A 22276-nucleotide genomic window follows, 5' to 3' on the forward strand; every position below is an offset into this window, starting at 1 on the left:
CTCTGGTGAACACCAAGTGACACTCCATGACCCCTGGTAAACACTGCGTGGCCTTCCATGACCCCTGGTCAATACCGAGTGACCCTCCGTGACCCCTGGTCAATACCGAGTGACCCTCCGTGACCCCTGGTCAATACCGAGTGACCCTCCGTGACCCCTGGTCAATACCGAGTGACCCTCCGTGACCCCTGGTCAATACCGAGTGACCCTCCGTGACCCCTGGTCAATACCGAGTGACCCTCCGTGACCCCTGGTCAATACCGAGTGACCCTCCGTGACCCCTGGTCAATACCGAGTGACCCTCCGTGACCCCTGGTCAATACCGAGTGACCCTCCGTGACCCCTGGTCAATACCGAGTGACCCTCCGTGACCCCTGGTCAATACCGAGTGACCCTCCGTGACCCCTGGTCAATACCGAGTGACCCTCCGTGACCCCTGGTCAATACCGAGTGACCCTCCGTGACCCCTGGTCAATACCGAGTGACCTTCCGTGACCCCTGGTCAATACCGAGTGACCCTCCGTGACCCCTGGTCAATACCGAGTGACCCTCCGTGACCCCTGGTCAATACCGAGTGACCCTCCGTGACCCCTGGTCAATACCGAGTGACCCTCCGTGACCCCTGGTCAATACCGAGTGACCCTCCGTGACCCCTGGTCAATACCGAGTGACCCTCCGTGACCCCTGGTCAATACCGAGTGACCCTCCGTGACCCCTGGTCAATACCGAGTGACCCTCCGTGACCCCTGGTCAATACCGAGTGACCCTCCGTGACCCCTGGTCAATACCGAGTGACCCTCCGTGACCCCTGGTCAATACCGAGTGACCTTCCGTGACCCCTGGTCAATACCGAGTGACCCTCCGTGACCCCTGGTCAATACCGAGTGACCCTCCGTGACCCCTGGTCAATACCGAGTGACCCCCCCCCTTCCCCAGAAAAACATAGTCAATACCAAGTGACCCTCCCATGACCCCTGGTGAATACCGAGTGACCTCCCCTCCCCCCATGACCCCTGGGTGACATCCTTGTAACCTCCCTCCCCCCCCCCCCCCCTCACCCTGGTCAATATGTGACCTCTTCTCACAACCACTGATCGATCAATATTGAACTCCTGAAACCCCCACAAACACATCGTGGTTCAAGTGTGATCACCTCCCCACACAACCTCACGACAACTATGAGTGACCAACTCTGACCCCCTGATCACTAATGAATAACACCCTCAGTCAGACCCTTTCCGAAATCCTGATCAAACCAAGTGACACCCCTCCACCACAGTCCCCGGTCAAAACAGAGTAACCCCCTGATCAGAAACCCTGATCAATATAGAGTGACCACTGGTCCGATCCGCCCAGTCAATACAGAGCAACAGCTGATCCGATTCTTCCGCCCCCCCGCCCCCCCCCCCCCAGTCAATACAAAGTGACCACAGATCCGATCCCCCGGTCCATACGAAGTGACCTCTGATCAGAATCCCCAGTCAATTCAGAGTGACCCCTGAGCAGAAGCCCCCAGGCAATACTGATTAGCCCCGATCAGATCCACCCGGTCAATACTGATTGACCCCGATCAGACCCCACCAGTCAATATAGAGTGACCTTGGATCTGAATCCCCAGTCAATATAGAGTGACCGCTGATCAGAAACCCCGGTCAATACAGTGTGTTACGACGCAGAGATTGGTCCCCTTTTTAGACATAACGCCGAGTTCCCAAAGAGGAATACCTCGCCTCGTAATCTGTTAAAAGTGTGTGAGAAGGTGAACGGTCATAGAATCCCTATAGTGCAGAAGAAGGCCATTCAGCGCCAACAATAATCCCAGCCAAGCCCTATCCCCATAACCCCATGCATTTACTCTAGCTAGTCCCCCTGACACTAGGGGTCAATTTAGCATGGCCAATCCACCTAAGTCCTTCAGTAATATTTAGTGGTTAACTAACAGAAATGCCTGACACTCACTTTAAGATGAACCCTCAACATCCAGTGTTGAGTGTAGTGAGGTACTGAGGAGGGTATCAAGGTCGCAGGAGTGTACCAGTAGACAGGAAGGTGGGTTGAAGTGTGTCTACTTCAATGCAAGGAGCATCCGGAATAAGGTAGGTGAACTTGGAGCGTGGATTGGTACTTGGGACTACGATGTTGTGGCCATTACGGAGACATGGTAAGAATAGGGACAGGAATGGTTGTTGGAAGTTCCGGGGTATAGATGTTTCAGTAAGAGTAGGGAAGGTGGTAAAAGAGGTGGAGGAGTAGCATTGTTAATCAAGGATAGTTTAACGGCTGCTGAAAAGCAGTTCGAGGGGGATCTGCCTACTGAGGTAATATGGGCTGAAGTTAGAAATAGGAAAGGAGCAGTCACATTGTTGGGGGTTTTCTATAGGCCCCCAAATAGTAATAGAGATGTGGAGGAAGAAATTGCAAAGCAGATTATGGATAGGTGTGGAGGTCACAGGGTAGTTGTCTTGGGTGACTTTAACTTTCCAAACATTGATTGGAACCTTTATAGGTCGAATAGTTCGGATGGGGCAGTTTTTGTACAGTGTGTGCAGGAGGGTTTCCTGACACAATATGTGGATAGGCCGACAAGAGGTGGGGCCACATTGGACTTGGTACTGGGTAATGAACCGGGCGAGGTGTTAGATTTGGTTGTAGGAGAGCACTTTGGAGATAGTGACCACAATTCGGTGTCTTTCATTATTGCAATGGAGAGGGATAGGGCCTTACGACAGGGCAAGGTTTATAATTGGGGGAGGGGTAATTATGATGCGTTTAGGCAAAAATTAGGGAGCATAAGATGGGAACAGAAACTGTCAGGGAAAGGCACAAATGAAAAGTGGAGCTTGTTCAAGTAACAAATACTGAGTGTCCTTGATGGTATGTCCCTGTCAGGCAGGGAGGAAATGGCCGAGTGAGGGAACCATGGTTCACAAAAGAGGTTGAATGTCTTGTCAAGAGGAAAAAGGAAGCGTACGTAAGGATGAGAAAACAAGGTTCAGTTGGGTCGCTTGAGGGTTACAAGGTAGCAAGGAATGAGCTTAAAAAAAGGGCTTAGGAGAGCTAGGAGGGGGCATGAGAAGTCCTTGGTGGGTCGGATCAAGGAAAACTCCGAGGCTTTTTACTCTTATGTGAGAAATAAAAGAATGAACAGGGTGAGGTTAGGTCCGGTCAAGGATAGTAGTGGGAACTTGTGCATGGAGTCAGAAGAGATAGGAGAGGCGATGAATAAATACTTTTCTTCAGTGTTCACCAAGGAGAGGGACCATGTTTTTGAGGATGAGAATGGGATACAGGCTGATAGGCTGGAGGAGGTAGATGTTCTGAGGGAAGGTTTATTAGCAATTTTGAAAAACCTGAGGGTCGATAAGTCCCCTGGGCCAGATGGGATATATCCTAGGATTCTTTGGGAGGCAAGGGATGAGATTGCAGAGCCTTTGGCTTTGATCTTTGGGTCCTCACTGTCTACAGGGATAGTGCCAGCGGACTGGAGAGTGGCGAATGTTGTTCCTCTGTTCAAGAAAGGGAATAGGAATGACCCTGGTAATTATAGGCCAAGTTAGTCTTACTTCGGTGGTCAGTAAGTTAATGGAAAAGGTCCTGAGGGATAGGATTTATGACCATTTGGAAAGATGCAGCTTAATCCGTGATAGTCAGCATGGATTTGTGAAGGGTAAGTCTTGCCTCACAAAATTGATTGAATTCTTTGAGGAGGTAACTGAGTGTGTCGATGAAGGTAGAGTAGTTGATGTTGTATACATGGATTTTAGTAAGGCGGTTGATAAGGTTCCCCATGGTCGGCTCATGAAGAAAGTAAGGAGGTGTGGGATAGAGGGAAATTTGGCCGATTGGATAAGTAACTGGCTATTTCATAGAAAGAAGTCTCACAGCACCAGGTTAAAGTCCAACAGGTTTATTTGGTAGCAAATGCCATAAGCTTTCGGAGCGCTGCTCCTTCGTCAGATGGAGTGGAAATGTGCTCTCAAACAGTGCACAGAGACACAAAATCAAGTTACATAGAAACTTGATGTCTGTGTCAATATGCGCTATCTCACAGAAGACAGAGGGTGGTGGTGGATGGAAAATTTTCAGACTGGAGACCAGTTACCAGCGGTGTACCACAGGGATCAGTGCTGGGTCCTCTGCTATTTGTGATTTTTATCAATGACTTGGAGGAGGGGGCTGAAGGGTGTGTCAGTAAATTTGCTGATGACACCAAGATTGGTGGAGTAGTGGATGAGGTGGAGGGCTGTTGTAGGCTGCAAAGAGACATTGATAGGATGCAGAGCTGGGCCAAAAAATGGCAGATGGAGTTTAACCCTGATAAGTGCGAGGTTATTTATTTTGGGAGGGCAAATTTGAATGCGGATTACAGGGTCAACGGCAGGGTTCTGAGGAATGTGGAGGAACAGAGAGATCTTAGGGTTTATATCCACAGATCTCTGAAGGTTGCCACTCAAGTGGATAGAGCCGTGAAGAAGGTCTATAGTGTGTTAGCGTTTATTAACGAGGTTTGAGTTTAAGAGCCGTGGGGTTATGCTGCAACTGTACAGGATCTTGGTGAGACCACATTTGGAATATTGTGTGCAGTTCTGGTCACCTCACTATAAGAAGGATGTGGAAGCATTGGAGAGAGTGCAAGAGGAGATTTACCGGGATGCTGCCTGGTTTGGAGGGTAGGTCTTATGAGGAAAGGTTGAGGGAGCTAGGGCTTTTCTCTTTAGTGGAGGAGGATGAGAGATGACTTAATCGAGGTTTATAAGATGATGAGGGGGATAGATAGAGTGGACGTTCAGAGACTAACCTCGGGTGGATATAGCTGTTATTAGGGGACATAACTATAAGGTTCATGTGGGAGATATAGGAGGGATGTCCGAGGTAGGTTCTTTACTCAGAGAGTGGTTGGGGTGTGGAATGGACTGCCTGCTGTGATAGTGGAGTCAGACACTTTAGGAACTTTCAAGCGGTTATTGGATAGGCACATGGAGCACACCAGGATGATAGGGAGTGGGATAGCTTGATCTTGGTTTCAGATAAAGCTCGGCACAACATCGAGGGCCGAAGGGCCTGTATTGTGCTGTACTGTTCTGTGTTCTATTTTCTATGTTAATTTATTTAACTAAAAGGGAACTTTAAACAAGTAATATACCGCATAAAAATAAGATTCTACTGGAACGCTGTTCAAATAAATACAATGCCCATTCATGAACACAAAAAAGTAATGATAGAATTTAGTCACTCTCAAAAAAATATACAACCAGGTTTTGGGTTTTTTGGAACCTTCTGAACTTTCCCCATTGATTTCCCCATCTGTAAGTTCTTTCTGATTTGGTACCTTTCGTTGGTTAGATGGTGCTTTCTCTTAAGACATATACAAAGCTGATAGAGTGAGAGCTGAGAACTCATAGCTCTTAGCAATTGACATTTGCTCTCTCCCCCTCAAGGCTTGAGAGGTGGCAGTTGCTATCTGCTGTTTTTTCCCCTTGCACTCTCTTTTATATCTGTGATGACCCATCACTTTTTCTCCAATAGGATTGATCTGCTGTTGTCAACATCTCATTCAAATCTTATAGATTCTTTGTAGCGGAGTGCAAAATTCAAACAACAACAGGTTGTCTTGTCAAGACTACTGTTTGACTTTTTGATACAAATGTTTCATCCCGAACTTTGGATATACTTTGCTTTTTAACCCTCTAAGCACTGAAACAAACATACCAGCTTTTAAAGGGACCACACAATGTTCTTTTCCCTCTAGTCTTATTTACAATTTTTTTATCAACATCAAATTCCAGCTTCACAAAATCAACTTCACAACAAGAATGACCCTGATCAGAACCCCTGGTCAATAGTGACCATTGGTCCGATCCACCCGGTCAATACAGCGTGACTGCTAATCAGAACCCCCCCCCCCCCCGTTAATAAAGATTGAACCCTGATCTGAAACTCCCAGTCAATACAAGATGACCGCTGATCTGAACACCCTGGTCAATACTGAGTGACCCCGATCTCAAATCCCACTGCTCAATACAGAGTTGACGCTGAGCAGAAGCCCCCAGACAATCCTGATTGACACCGATCAGACCACACTGTTTAATAGAGAGTGACCCCTGATCTGATCCGATCCCCAGTACGTACATAGTGACCACTGGTCAGACCCCTCCCTGTCAATACAAAGTGACCACTGATATGAACCCCCAGTCAACACAGAATGACCACTGGTCCGATCCCCCCAGTCAATAGATTGACCACTGATCTGAACTCCTGGTCAATACAGAGTGACCACTGGTCTGATCCCCCGGTCAATAGATTGATCGCTGGTCCAATTCCCCCCCCCCCGGTCAATACAGTGACCACTGATCCGATCCTCCCGGTCAATAGATTGACCACTGGTCCGATCCCCGCAGTCAATACAGAGTGACCACTGGTCCGATTCGCCTGATCAATACAGAATGACCACACGGCGGCACAGTGGTTAGCACTGTTGCCTCACAGCGCCAGGGACCCGTCTTCGTTTCCTGACTTGGGTCACTGTCTGTGTGGAGTTTGCATGTTCTCCCCATGTCTACGTGGGTTCCTCCGGTTTCCTACCACAGTCCAAAGGTGTGCAGGTTAGGTTGATTGGCCATGCTAAATTCACCCTCGGTGTACCTGAACAGCCGCCGGAGTGTAGCGACCAGGGGATTTTCACAGTAACTTCATTGCAGTGTTAATGTTTATTTATTGGTCACAAGTAGACTTACATTAACTGCATCCTAGTAAATCTTTTCTGCACTCTTTCGAGTTTAATAATATCCTTTCTATAATAGGGTGACCAGAACTGTACACAGTATTCCAAGTGCGGCCTTACCAATGTCTTCAACAAGATGTCCCAACTCCTGTATTCAATGTTCTGACCAATGAAACTGTACCCCTAGATCTCTTTGTACTGAAACTCTCCCCAACACCCTATCATTAACTGAGTAAGTCTTGCCCTGATTCGATCTACCAAAATGCATCACGTCACATTTTTCTAAATTAAACTCCATCTGTCATTCATCAGCCCATTGGCCCAATTGATCAAGATTTTGTTACAATCCAAGATAACCTTCTTCACTGTCCACTATGCCACCAATTTGATGTCACCTGCAAACTTGCCTTCTAAACGCTCATCCAAATCATTAATATAAATGACAAATAACAGTAGACCCAGCACCAATTCCTCAGGCTCTGCTGGTCACAGGTCTCCAGTATGAAAAACAACCCTCTGCAACCACCCTCTGTCTTCTGTCATCAAGCCGATTTTGTATCCATTTGACTACCTCACCCTGGATCCTGTGAGATTTAACCTTGTGCAAAGGCCTTGCTAAAGTCCATGTCGACAACATCAACTGCACTGCTCTCATCAACCTTCTTGGTTTCCCTTCAAAAAACTCGATCAAATTCATGAATCATGATTTTTCACTCACAAAGCCATGTTGACTCCCCCATCAGTCATTGCTTCTCTAAATGCCTGTCGATCCTGTCTCTCAGAAAACCTTTGAACAATTACCCACTACAGAACAATTACCCACTACAGTCCAAAGATGTGCGGGTTAGGTTGATTGGCCAGGTTAAAAATTGCCCCTTAGAGTCCTGGGATGCGTGGATTAGCGGGTAAATATGTGGGGGTAGGGCCTGGGAGGGACTGTGGTCGGTGCAGACTCGATGGGCCGAATGGCCTCCTTCTGCACTGTAGGGTTTCTATGATTCTATGATGTTAGGCTCACCAGCCTGTAGCTCCCAGGCTTTTCCCTGCAGCCCGTCTAAAGCAAAGGCACAACATTTGCCACCCTCCAATCTTCAGGCACCTCACCTGTGGTGTCAACGATTCAAATACCTCTGCTAGGCGACCTGCAATTTCCTCCCTGGCCTCCCATACATGTATCCTGGGATACATTTCATCAGGTCCCAGGGATTTATCTACCTTGATGCACTTGATTTCCAGCATCTCCTTCTCTGTAATATGTACACTCCTCAAGACATCACTATTTATTTCCCCAAGTTCCCTAACATCCACGCTATTCTCAACAGTAAATACTGATGAGAAATATTCATTTAGGATTCCACCCATCTCTTGTGGATCCGCACCTGGATGACCTTGTGATTCCTTAAGAAGCCCTACTCCCTCCCTAGTTACTCTTTTGCCCTTTATGTATTTGTAGCTCTTTGTATTCTCCTTTGCCTTATCTGCCAAAACAATCTGTGTCCTCTTTTTGCCCTCCTGATTTCTCTCTTAACTCTACTCCTACACCCTCTATACTCTCCAAAGGATCCATTTGATCCCAGCTGCCTATGCATATCATGTGCCTCCTTCTTCTTTTTGACCAGGGCCTCAATATAGTGAGTCACCAAGGTTCCCTACTTCTACCAGCCTTACCCTTCACTCTAAAAGAAATGTGCTTACCCTGAACCCTGGTTAACACACTTTTGAAAGCCTCCCTTACCAGCTGTCCCTTTGCCTTCCAACAGACTACCCCAATCAACTTTTGAAAGTTCCTGTCTAATACAACAAATGGACTTATTAGTGATAGACAGCATGGTTTTATGAAGAGGAGGTCGTGCTTCACTAACTTGATCGAGTTTTTCGAGGAAGTGACAAAGATGATAGATGTTGTATACATGGACTTCAATAAAGCCTTTGACAAGGTACCTCATGATGGACTGGTACGAAAGGTGAAGTCACACGGGATCAGAGGAGAGCTGGCAAGATGGATACAGAACCGGCTTGGCCATAGAAGACAGAGGGTAGCAATAGAGGGATGCTTTTCTGAATGGAAGGCTGTGACTAGCGGTGTTCCACAGGGATCAGTTCTGGGACCTTTGTTGGTCGTAGGATATATAAATGATTTGGAGGAAAATGTAGCTGGTCTGATTAGTAAGTTTGCAGATGACACAAAAATTGGTGGAATTGCAGGTAGTGAAGAGGATTGTCAGAAGATACAGCAAGATATAGACCAGTTGGAGACTTGGGCAGAGAAATGGATTGTGGAATTTACTCCGGACAAGTGTGAGATAATGCATTTTGGAAGGTCCAATGCATGTAGGAATTACGCAGTAATTGGTAGGACCCTTAGGAGTATTGACAGGCAGAGAGATCTGGGTGTACATGTCCACTGATCACTGAAAGTGGCAACGCGGGTGGATAACGTAGTCAAGAAAGCATGTGGCATGCTTGCCTTCATCAGTCAGGACATTGAGTGTAAAAATTGGCAGGTCATGCTGCAGCTGTACAGAGCCTTAGTTAGGCCTCATTTGGAATATTGTATATAATTCTGGTTGCCATACTGCTAGAAGGATGTGGATGCTTTGGAGAGGGTACAGAAGAGGTTTACCAGGTTGTTGCCTGGTCTGGAGGGTATTAGCTATGAGGAGAGGTTGGATAAACTCGGTTTGTTCTCACTGGAACAATGGAGGTTGAGGGGTGACCTGATAGAGGTTTACAAGATTATGAGTGGCATGGACAGAGTGGATATTCAGATGCTCTCTCCTAGGGTAGAAAAGTCAAGTACTCGGAGACATAGGTTTAAGGTGCATGGGGAAAAGTTTAGATGCGATGTGTGAGGCAAGTTTTTTTACACAGAGGGTGGTGAATGTCGAATGCACTGCCTGGGGAGGTGGTGGGAGCAGGTAGGTCGTGCCTTACTAACCTTATTGAGTTTTTTGAGAAAGTGACCAAGGAGGTGGATGGGGGCAAGGCAGTGGACGTGGTATATATGGATTTTAGTAAGGCGTTTGATAAGGTTCACCATGGTAGGCTTCTGCAGAAAATGCAGATGTATGGGATTGGGGGTGATCTAGGAAATTGGATCAGGAATTGGCTAGCGGATAGGAAACAGAGGGTGGTGGTTGATAGTAAATATTCATCATGGAGTGCGGTTACAAGTGGTGTACCTCAGGGATCTGTTTTGGGGCCACTGCTGTTTGTAATATTTATTAATGATCTGGATGAGGGTATAGTTGGGTGGATTAGCAAATTTGCTGATGACACCAAAGTCGGTGGTGTGGTAGACAGTGAGGAAGGGTGTCGTAGTTTGCAGGAAGACTTAGACAGGTTGCAAAGTTGGGCCGAGAGGTGGCGGATGGAGTTTAATGCGGAGAAGTGTGAGGTAATTCACTTTGGTAGGAATAACAGATGTGTTGAGTATAGGGCTAACGGGAGGACTTTGAATAGTGTGGAGGAGCAGAGGGATCTAGGTGTATGTGTGCATAGATCCCTGAAAGTTGGGAATCAAGTAGATAAGGTTGTTAAGAAGGCATATGGTGTCTTGGCGTTTATTGGTAGGGGGATTGAATTTAGGAGTCGTAGCGTTATGTTGCAACTGTACACAACTCTGGTGCGGCCGCACTTGGAGTACTGTGTGCAGTTCTGGTCCCCACATTACAGGAAGGATGTGGAGGCTTTGGAGAGGGTGCAGAGGAGGTTTACCAGGATGTTGCCTGGTATGGAGGGGAGATCCTATGAGGAGAGGCTGAGGGATTTGGGATTGTTTTCGCTGGAAAGGCGGCGGCTAAGAGGGGATCTTATTGAAACATATAAGATGATTAGAGGTTTAGATAGGGTGGATAGTGATAGCCTTTTTCCTCTGATGGAGAAATCCAGCACGAGGGGGCATGGCTTTAAATTGAGGGGGGGTAGTTATAGAACCGATGTCAGGGGTAGGTTCTTTACCCAGAGGGTGGTGAGGGATTGGAATGCCCTGCCAGCATCAGTAGTAAATGCGCCTAGTTTGGGGGCGTTTAAGAGATCCGTAGATAGGTTCATGGACGAAAAGAAATTGGTTTAGGTTGGAGGGTCACAGTTTTTTTTTTTAACTGGTCGGTGCAACATCGTGGGCCGAAGGGCCTGTTCTGCGCTGTAATGTTCTATGTTCTATGAATGTGAGGATACGGACTCTAAGTGCATACAGTTTTAGTGCAGGCAGGCATCATGATCGGTGCAAGTTTGGAGAGCCAAAGGGCCTGTTCCTGTGCTGTACTTTTCTTTGTTCTTTGTAATACCATCAAAATTGGCCTTGCTCCAATTTAGCATTTTGACTTTTGGGCCAGACCTATCATTCTCCGTAGCTATCTTAAAACTAATCGAATTATGGTCACTATCCCAAAGGGATCCCTCATCAACACTTCTGTCAGCTGCCCTTCCTTATTTCCCAAGAGGAGGTAAAGTTTTACCCCCTCTCTAGCCGGGCCATCCACATACTGAATGGGAAATTCCTCCTGAATACACTCAGGTTTCTCTCCATCCAAACCTCTAATACCATGGCCATCCCAGTCAATGTTGGGAAAGTTAAAGCCCCCTACTATTACCACCCTATTTTTCTTACTCTCCTTATTAATCTCCTTACATATTTGCTCCTTAATTTCCCACTGACTATTTGGGGGCCTATAGTACACTTCTATCAAAGTGATTTCGCCCTTATTTCTGAGTTCTACCCATGTAGAATCAAAAGTGCAACTCCTACCCCCTGTTCTAGCTTTCCTAGCATCTGTACCCTGGAGAATTGAGCTGCCAGTCCCATCCCTCCCTTAGCCATGTTTCAATAATAGCTATAATATCCCAGTCCCATGTACTTATGGTGGTACAGTGGTTAGCACTGCTGCCTCACAGTGCCAGGGACCCGGGATCGATTCCCAGCTGTGCAGGTCACTGTCTGTGTGGAGTTTGTATCTTCTCTCCATGTCTGCGTGGGTTTCCTCCAGGTGCTCCAGTTTCCTCCCACAGTCTGAAAGAAAAGTTTATTTATTCGTCACAAGGCTTACATTAACACTGCAATGAAGTTATTGTGAAATTCCCCTAGTCGCCACACTCCCGCGCCTGTTCGGGTCAATGCACCGAACCAGCACGTCTTTCAGACTGTGGGAGGAAACCGGAGCACCCAGAGGAAACCCATGCAGATGTGGGGAGAATGTGCGCAAACTCCACACAGACAGTAACCCAAGCCGGGAATTGAACCCGGGTCCCTGGCACTGTGAGGCAGCAGTGCTAACCTCTATGCCGCCCGAAAGGCGTGCTGGTTAGATGTATTGACCGTGCTAAATTCTCCCTCAGTGTACCCGAACAGGCAGTGAGTGTGACGACTAGGGGATTTTCACACTAACTTCATTGTGGTTTTAATGTAAGACAACTTGTGACTAATAAATAAACTTTAACTTTACTTTTTTATCCATGCCCTGAGTTCATCTGCCTTGTAAGAGTTTTAACAACACCAGGTGAAAGTCCAACAGGTTTATTTGGTAGCAAATGCCATTAGAACATAGAACATAGAAAAACTACAGCACAAACAGGCCCTTCGGCCCACAAGTTGCGCCGGTCATGTCCCTACCTACCTAGGTCTATATATAGGCTTACCTATAACCCTCAATCCTATTAAGTCCCATGTACTCATCCAGAAGTCTCTTAAAAGACCCTATCGAGTTTGCCTCCACCACCATTGACAGCAGCCGATTCCACTCACCCACCACCCTCTGAGTGAAAAACTTACCCCTGACATCTCCTCTGTACCTACTCCCCAGCACCTTCAACCTGTGTCCTCTCGTAGCAGCCATTTCAGCCCTGGGAAAAAGCCTCTGAGAATCCACCCGATCTATACCTCTCAACATCTTGTACACCTATCAGGTCACCTCTCATCCTTCGTCTCTCCAAGGAGAAAAGACCGAGCTCCCTCAACCTATCCTCATAAGGCATGCCACCCAATCCAGGCAACATCCTTGTAAATCTTCTCTGCACCTTTTCAATAATTTCTACATCCTTCCTGTAATGAGGATGAGCTATAAGGCTTTGGCTCACAGGGCTTGAGTGCGTGGGAAGCAGAGTGTGAGCTATAAGGCTTTGGCTCACAGGGCTTAGGCAGAAAGGGCGAGCAGAGGTGAGTTTAAATTCATTTCTGCATTTTCTACCTGATACTGGCAAGGTATCTAGAGGGGATGGGTGTGCAGGCAGTGCTATGTTCCTCTTGCACTATGTTTGAGGTGAGGGACGATGACAGTGTCCCTGCTGATTACACCTGTGGGAAGTGCACCCATCTGCAGCTCCTCCAAAACCGTGTTAGGGAACTGGAGCTGGAGTTGGATGAACTTAGGATCATTAGGGACGCAGAGGTGGCCATAGACAGAAGCTTTAGGGATACAGTTACTCCGAGGAATGAAAACAGATGGGTGACGGTGAGAGGGGCTGGGAGGAAGCAGTCCGTGCAGGGATCCCCGGTGGTCGTTCCCCTTAGCAACAAGTATTCCGCTTTGGATACGGTTGAGGGGGATGACATACCAGTGGTGAGCTGCAGTGAGAGGATCTCCAGCACTGTGTCTGTCTCTGTGGCTCGGGAGGGTAAGGGGCAGAGCGGGAGGGCAATGGTTATTGGGGACTCGTTAGTTAGAGGGATAGATAGGAGGTTCTGTGGCAGCAAAAGAGACTCACGGATGGTATGTTGCCTACCGGATGCCAAGGTCCGTGACGTCTCAGACCGTGTTTTCCAGATTCTGAAGGGGGAGGGGAAACAGTCACAAGTCGTGGTACACATTGGTACCAATGACATAGGTAAGAGAAGGGACGGGGATTTAAAGCAGGAATTTCTGGAGCTGGGCTGGAAGCTGAGAGCCAAGACAAAACATGTGGTCATCTCTGGTACGTTGCCAGTGCCACGTGATAGCGAGTTGAGGATTACTGCCCGAGCCACGTGCAAATTGGCATAGGGAGGCAAGAATAAGGGAAGTTAACACGTGGCTGAAAGAGTGGTGTGGGAAAGAGGGGTTCTTTTTCATGGGACACTGGCATCAGTTTTGGGGCAGGGGGGACCTATACCGTTGGGATGGTCTCCACCTGGAACGAGCTGGGATCAGTGTTCTGGCGAAGAGAGTAAATAGGGTGGTCAATAGGACTTTAAACTAGAGATTGGGGGGGAAGGGAAAGTCAGGGAACCAAGAGGTGAAGGAATCAGTGGGAAGCGTAGCTGCTTAGGATTACATAAAATCACGAAAAGACAGCGCTCAGGAGAGGTTACGATAGTCCCCATCTCACAAAATATGACACAGTGTCTGGAAAGGCTCAGTAAACCAAGGTCCACCACACTACGAAAACAAAAAGGGACGGTCAATAGGGAATTAAAGGTGCTATATTTAAATGCCCGCAGTGTCCGGAACAAGGTAGATGAGCTTGTGGCCCAGATTGTGACTGGCAGGTATGATGTGGTAGGCATCACAGACACGTGGTTGCAGGGGGTTCAGGACTGGCAGTTAAACATCCAGGGATTCACAACCTATCGAAAAGACAGAGAGGTGGGTAGAGGGGGCGGGGTTGCCTTGTTAATTAGAAATGAAATTAAATCAATAGCACTAAACGACATAGGGTCAGACGATGTGGAGTCTGTGTGGGTAGAGTTGAGGAACGACAAAGGCAAAAAAACCATAATGGGAGTTATGTACAGGCCTCCTGACAGTGGTCAGGACCAGGGGCACAAAATGCACCACGAAATAGAAAGGGCATGTCAGAAAGGCAAGGTCACAGTGATCATGGGGGATTTCAATATGCAGGTGGACTGGGTGAATAATGTTGCCAGTGGACCCAAAGAAAGGGAATTCATTGAATGTTTACAGGATGGCTTTTTGGAACAGCTTGTGATGGAGCCCACGAGGGAACAGGCTATTCTGGACTTAGTGTTATGTAATGAGCCAGACGTGATAAAAGTAAGGGAACACTTAGGAAGCAGTGATCATAATATGGTAGAATTCAGTCTGCAATTTGAAAGAAGGAAGGCAGAATCAGATGTGAAGGTTCTACAGTTAAATAAAGGTAATTACAGGCGCATGAGGGAGGAACTGACAAAAATCGACTGGAAGCAGAGCCTAGTGGGAAAGACAGTAGAACAGCAATGGCAGGAGTTTCTGGGAGTAATTGAGGACACAGTGCAGAGGTTCATCCTAAACAAAAGAAAGGTTATCAGAGGGGGGATTAGGCAGCCATGGCTGACAAAGGAAGTCAGGGAATGCATCAAGGCAAAAGAGAGAGCCTATAATGTGGCAAAGAGTAGTGGGAAGTCAGAAGATTGGGAAGGCTATAAAAACAAACAGAGGATAACAAAGAGAGAAATAAGGAAGGAGAGGATCAAATATGAAGGTAGGCTAGCCAGTAACATTAGGAATGATAGTAAAAGTTTCTTTAAATACATTAAAAACAAACGGGAGGCAAAAGTAGACATTGGGCCGCTCCAAAATGACGCTGGTAATCTAGTGATGGGAGACAAGGAAATAGCTGAGGAACTTAATAAGTACTTTGCGTCAGTCTTCACAGTAGAAGACATGAGTAATATCCCAACAATTCAGGAAAGTCAGGGGGCAGAGTTGAATATGGTTGCCATCACAAAGGAGAAAGTGCTAGAGAAACTAAAAGGTCTGAAAATTGATAAATCTCCGGGCCCAGATGGGCTACATCCTAGAGTTCTAAAGGAGATAGCTGAAGAAATAGTGGAGGCGTTAGTTATGATCTTTCAAAAGTCACTGGAGTCAGGGAAAGTCCCAGAGGATTGGAAAATCGCTGTTGTAACCCCACTGTTCAAGAAGGGAACAAGAAAAAAGATGGAAAATTATAGGCCAATTAGCCTAACCTCAGTTGTTGGCAAAATTCTAGAATCCATCGTTAAGGATGAGATTTCTAAATTATTGGAAGTGCAGGGTCGGATTAGGACAAGTCAGCATGGATTTAGTAAGGGGAGGTCGTGCCTGACAAACCTGTTAGAGTTCTTTGAAGAGATAACAAATAGGTTAGACCAAGGAGAGCCAATGGATGTTATCTATCTTGACTTCCAAAAGGCCTTTGACAAGGTGCCTCACGGGAGACTGCTGAGTAAAATAAGGGCCCATGGTATTCGAGGCAAGGTACTAACATGGATTGACGATTGGCTGTCAGACAGAAGGCAGAGAGTTGGGATAAAAGGTTCTTTCTCAGAATGGCAACCGGTGACAAGTGGTGTCCCGCAAGGTTCAGTGTTGGGGCCACAGCTGTTCTCTTTATATATTAACGATCTAGATGACGGGACTGGGGGCATTCTGGCCAAGTTTGCCGATGATACAAAGATAGGTGGAGGGGCAGGTAGTATTGAGGAGGTGGGGAGGCTGCAGAAAGATTTAGACAGTTTAGGAGAGTGGTCCAAGAAGTGGCTGATGAAATTCAACGTGGGCAAGTGCGAGGTCTTGCACTTTGGAAAAAAGAATAGAGGCATGGACTATTTTCTAAACGGTGACAAAATTCATAATGCTAAAGTGCAAAGTGACTTGGGAGTCCTAGTCCAGGATTCTCTAAAGGTAAACTTGCAGGTTGAGTCCGTAATTAAGAAAGCAAATGTAATGTTGTCATTTATCTCAAGAGGCTTGGAATACAAAAGCAGGGATGTACTTCTGAGGCTTTATAAAGCACTGGTTAGGCCCCATTTGGAGTACTGTGAGCAATTTTGGGCCCCACACCTCAGGAAGGACATACTGGCACTGGAGCGGGTCCAGCGGAGATTCACGCGGATGATCCCAGGAATGGTAGGCCTGACATACGATGAACGTCTGAGGATCGTGGGATTATATTCATTGGAGTTTAGGAGGTTGAGGGGAGATCTAATAGAAACTTACAAGATAATGAACGGCTTAGATAGGATGGACGTAGGGAAGTTGTTTCCATTAGCAGGGGAGACTAGGACGCGGGGGCACAGCCTTAGAATAAAAGGGAGTCACTTTAGAACACAGATGAGGAGAAATTTCTTCAGCCAGAGAGTGGTAGGTCTGTGGAATTCATTGCCACAGAGGGCTGTGGAGGCCGAGACGTTGAGCGTCTTCAAGACAGAAATTGATAAATTCTTGATTTCTCAAGGAATTAAGGGCTATGGGGAGAGAGCGGGTAAATGGAGTTGAAATCAACCATGATTGAATGGTGGAGTGGAGTCGATGGGCCGAATGGCCTTACTTCCGCTCCTATGTCTTATGGTCTATGGTCTAACAGGGAGAGAGTGCAGTTAAACATGTGGTTGCAGGGATGGTGTAGGAGGGAGGGCTTCAGATACGTGGATAATTGGAACACATTCTGGGGAAGGTGGGACCTGTACAAACAGGACGGGGTGCACCTGAACCAGAGGGGCACCAATATCCTAGGAGGGAAATTTGTTACGGCTCTTCAGGGGGGTCTGAACTAATTTGTCAGGGGAGTGGGAAAAGGAGTTGTAGTCCAGAAGTCAGTGAGGGTGGTGAGGTATTGGGGAAGGTATCCGGGTCAAGGGTGGGTACCGGTAGACAGGAAGGTGGGTTGAAGTGTGTCTACTTCAATGCAAGGAGCATCCGGAACAAGGTAGATGAACTTGGGGCGTGGATTGGTACTTGGGACTACGATGTTGTGGCCATTACGGAGACGTGGGTAGAACAAGGACAGGAATGGTTGTTGGACGTTCCGGGGTATAGATGTTTCACTAAGTGTAGGGAAGCTGGTAAAAGAGGTGGAGGAGTGGCATTGTTAATCAAGGATAGTTTAACGGCTGCGGAAAGGCACTTAGAGGGGGATCTGCACACTGAGGTAATATGGGCTGAGGTTAGAAATAGGAAAGGAGCGGTCACGTTGTTAGGAGTTTACTATAGGCCCCCAAATAGTAATAGAGATGTGGAGGAAGAAATTGCTAAGCAGATTATGGATATGTGTGGGGGTCACACGGTAGTTGTCATGGGGGACTTTAACTTTCCAAATATTGATTGGAACCTTTGTAGGTCAAATAGTTCGAATGGGGCAGTTTTTCTGCAGTGTGTGCAGGAGGGTTTCCTGACACAGTATGTGGATAGGCCGACAAGAGGTGAGGCCACATTGGATTTGGTACTGGGAAATGAACCGGGCCAAGTGTTAGATTTGGTTGTGGGAGAGCACTTTGGAGATAGTGACCACAATTCGGTATCTTTTGTTATTGCAATGGAGAGGGATAGGGCCGAACGGCAGGGCAAGATTTACAATTGGGGGAGAGGTAATTATGATGCGATTAGGCAAGAATTAGGGGGCATAAGTTGGGAACAGAAACTGTCAGAGAAAGGAACTAATGAAAAGTGGAACTTTTTCAAGGAACAAATACTGGATGTCCTTGATAGGTATGTCCCTGTCAGGCAGGGAGGAAATGGCCGAGTGAGGGAACCATGGTTCACGAAAGAGGTGGAATGTCTTGTGAAAAGAAAGAGGGAAGCTTATGAAGGGATGAGGAAACAAGGTTCAGATGGCTCGATTGAGGGTTACAAGTTAGCAAGGAATGAGCTGAAAAAGGGGCTTAGGAGAGCTAGGAGGGGACACGAGAAGTCCTTGGCGGGTCGGATCAAGGAAAACCCCAAGGCTTTTTACTCTTATGTGAGGAATAAAAGAATGACCAGGGTGAGGTTAGGGCCGGTCAAGGACAGTAGTGGGAACTTGTGTATGGAGTCAGTAAAGATAGGCACGGTGATGAATGAATACTTTTCTTCAGTGTTCACCAAGGAGAGGGGCCATGCTTTCGAGGAAGAGAAGGTGTTACAGGCTAATAGGCTGGAGGAAATAGATGTTCGGAGGGAGGATGTCCTGGCAGTTTTGAATAAACTGAATGTCGATAAGTCCCCTGGGCCTGATGAAATGTATCCTAGGATTCTTTGGGAGGCAAGGGATGAGATTGCAGAGCCTTTGGCTTTGATCTTTGGGTCCTCGCTGCCCACGGGGATGGTGCCAGAGGACTGGAGAATGGCAAATGTTGTTCCTCTGTTTAAGAAAGGGAATAGAAATGACCCTGGTAATTATAGACCGGTTAGTCTTACTTCGGTCGTTGGTAAATTGATGGAAAAGGTCCTTAGAGATGGGATTTACGACCATTTAGAAAGATGCGGATTAATCCGGGATAGTCAGCACGGATTCGTGAAGGGCAAGTCGTGCCTCACAAATTTGATTGAATTTTTTGAGGAGGTAACTAAGTGTGTTGATGAAGGTAGGGCAGTTGATGTCATCTACATGGATTTTAGTAAGGCGTTTGATAAGGTCCCCCATGGTCGGCTTATGATGAAAGTGAGGAGGTGTGGGATAGAGGGAAAGTTGGCTGATTGGATAGGTAACTGGCTGTCTGATCGAAGACAGAGGGTGGTGGTCGATGGAAAATTTTCAGATTGGAGGCAGGTTGCTAGCGGAGTGCCGCAGGGATCAGTGCTTGGTCCTCTGCTCTTTGTGATTTTTATTAATGACTTAGAGGAGGGGGCTGAAGGGTGGATCAGTAAATTTGCTGATGACACCAAGATTGGTGGAGTAGTGGATGAGGTGGAGGGCTGTTGTAGGCTGCAAAGAGACATAGATAGGATGCAAAACTGGGCTGAAAAATGGCAAATGGAGTTTAACCCTGATAAATGTGAGGTGATTCATTTTGGTAGGACTAATTTAAATGTGGATTACAGTGTCAAAGGTAGGGTTCTGAAGACTGTGGAGGAACAGAGAGATCTTGGGGTCCATATCCACAGATCTCTAAAGGTTGCCACTCAAGTGGATAGAGCTGTGAAGAAGGCCTATAGCTTTTATTAACAGGGGGTTGGAGTTTAAGAGCCGTGGGGTTATGCTGCAACTGTACAGGACCTTGGTGAGACCACATTTGGATTATTAAGAACATAAGAAATAGGAGCAGGAGTAGGCCATCTAGCCCCTCGAGCCTGCCCCGCCATTCAATAAGATCATGGCTGATCTGACGTGGATCAGTACCACTTACCCGCCTGATCCCCATAACCCTTAATTCCCTTACCGATCAGGAATCCATCCATCCGCGCTTTAAACATATTCAGCGAGGTAGCCTCCACCACCTCAGTGGGCAGAGAATTCCAGAGATTCACCACCCTCTGGGAGAAGAAGTTCCTCCTCAACTCTGTCTTAAACCGACCCCCCTTTATTTTGAGGCTGTGTCCTCTAGTTTTAACTTCCTTACTAAGTGGAAAGAATCTCTCCGCCTCCACCCTATCCAGCCCCCGCATTATCTTATAAGTCTCCATAAGATCCCCCCTCATCCTTCTAAACTCCAACGAGTACAAACCCAATCTCCTCAGCCTCTCCTCATAATCCAAACCCCTCATCTCCGGTATCAACCTGGTGAACCTTCTCTGCACTCCCTCCAATGCCAATATATCCTTCCTCATATAAGGGGACCAATACTGCACACAGTATTCCAGCTGCGGCCTCACCAATGCCCTGTACAGGTGCATCAAGACATCCCTGCTTTTATATTCTATCCCCTTCGCAATATAGGCCAACATCCCATTTGCCTTCTTGATCACCTGTTGTACCTGCAGACTGGGCTTTTGCGTCTCATGCACAAGGACCCCCAGGTCCCTTTGCACGGTAGCATGTTTTAATTTGTTTCCATTGAGATAGTAATCCCATTTGTTATTATTTCCTCCAAAGTGTATAACCTCGCATTTCTCAACGTTATACTCCATTTGCCATATCCTCGCCCACTCACTCAGCCTGTCCAAATCTCTCTGCAGATCTTCTCCGTCCTCCACACGATTCACTTTTCCACTTATCTTTGTGTCGTCTGCAAACTTCGTTACCCTACACTCCGTCCCCTCCTCCAGATCATCTATATAAATGGTAAATAGTTGCGGCCCAAGTACCGATCCCTGCGGCACGCCACTAGTTACCTTCCTCCAACCGGAAAAACACCCATTTATTCCGACTCTTTGCTTCCTGTCGGATAGCCAGTCCCCAATCCACTTTAACACACTACCCCCAACTCCGTGTGCCCTAATCTTCTTCAGTAGCCTTTTATGGGGCACCTTATCAAACGCCTTTTGGAAATCCAAAAACACCGCATCCACCGGTTCTCCTCCATCAACCGCCCTAGTCACATCTTCATAAAAATCCAACATGTTCGTCAAGCACGACTTTCCCCTCATGAATCCATGCTGCGTCTGATTGATCGAACCATTTCTATCCAGATGCCCTGCTATCTCCTCTTTAATAATGGATTCCAGCATTTTCCTACTACAGACGTTAAGCTGACCGGCCTATAGTTACCCGCCTTTTGTCTCCTTCCTTTTTTAAACAGCGGCGTAACATTAGCCGTTTTCCAATCAACCGGCACTACCCCAGAATGCAACGAGTTTTGATAAATAATCACTAACGCATCCACTATTACCTCTGACATTTCTTTCAATACCCTGGGATGCATTCCATCCGGACCCGGGGACTTATCCACCTTCAGTCCCATTAGTCTACCCAGCACTGCCTCTCTGGTAACATTAATTGTATTAAGTATTTCTCCTGCTGCCAACCCTCTATCGTTAATATTTGGCAAACTATTTGTGTCCTCCACCGTGAAGACCGACACAAAAAACTTATTTAAAGACTCAGCCATATCCTCATTTCCCACTATTAACTCCCCCCTCTCGTCCTCCAAGGGTCCAACATTCACTCTAGCCACTCTATTCCTTTTTATATATTTATAAAAACTTTTACTATCATTTTTTATATTAATTGCTAGCCTAGCTTCATAGTCTATCCTTCCTTTCTTTATCGCTTTCTTAGTCTCTCTTTGTTGTTTCTTAAATTTTTCCCAATCACTTGTTTCTCCACTATTTTTGGCCACTCTGTACGCAGCTGTTTTTATTTTAATACTCTCCTTTATTTCCTTCGTTATCCACGGCTGGTTCTCCCTTTTCTTACAATCCTTGTTTTTTGCTGGAATATATTTTTGCTGAGAACTGAAAAGGATCTTCTTAAAAATCCTCCACTGTTCCTCAGCTATCCTACCTGCCAGCCTGCTCTCCCAGTCTACCTTAGCCAATTCATCCCTCATCCTATCATATTTCCCTCTGTTCAAACAGAGGACACTGGTTTGGGACCAAACTTTCTCCTCTTCCATCTGAATCAGAAATTCGACCATATTGTGGTCACTAGACCCAAGAGGGTCCTTCACAATAAGATCCTTAATTCTATCTACCTCGTTACACAATACCAGATCCAAAATAGCTCGTTCCCTCGTCGGTTCCGTAACATGCTGTTCAAGGAAACTATCCCGACAGCATTCTAAGAACTCTTCCTCCATTCCACCCTTACCGACTTGAGTCTGCCAGTCAATGTGCATGTTGAAGTCCCCCATGATTATTGCTGTTCCGTTTTTACACGCATCCCTTATAGAATCATAGAAACCCTACAGTGCAGAAGGAGGCCATTCGGCCCATCGAGTCTGCACCGACCACAATCCCACCCAGGCCCTACCCCCACATATTTACCTGCTAATCCCTCTAACCTACGCATCTCAGGGGCAAT

The 22276-nt window shown here is 46.8% G+C and overlaps 1 protein-coding gene across 3 annotated transcripts in view; it reads left to right on the forward strand.

The window, feature by feature from the left end:
* The window catches only part of pfas (phosphoribosylformylglycinamidine synthase), a 314140-nt gene that overhangs the window by 259487 nt on the left and 32377 nt on the right, over positions 1–22276 (forward strand). The gene's annotated exons all lie outside the window — the stretch shown is intronic.

Source organism: Mustelus asterias, chromosome 3 (genome assembly GCF_964213995.1).
Source record: "Mustelus asterias chromosome 3, sMusAst1.hap1.1, whole genome shotgun sequence".
Classification (NCBI taxonomy): domain Eukaryota; kingdom Metazoa; phylum Chordata; class Chondrichthyes; order Carcharhiniformes; family Triakidae; genus Mustelus; species Mustelus asterias.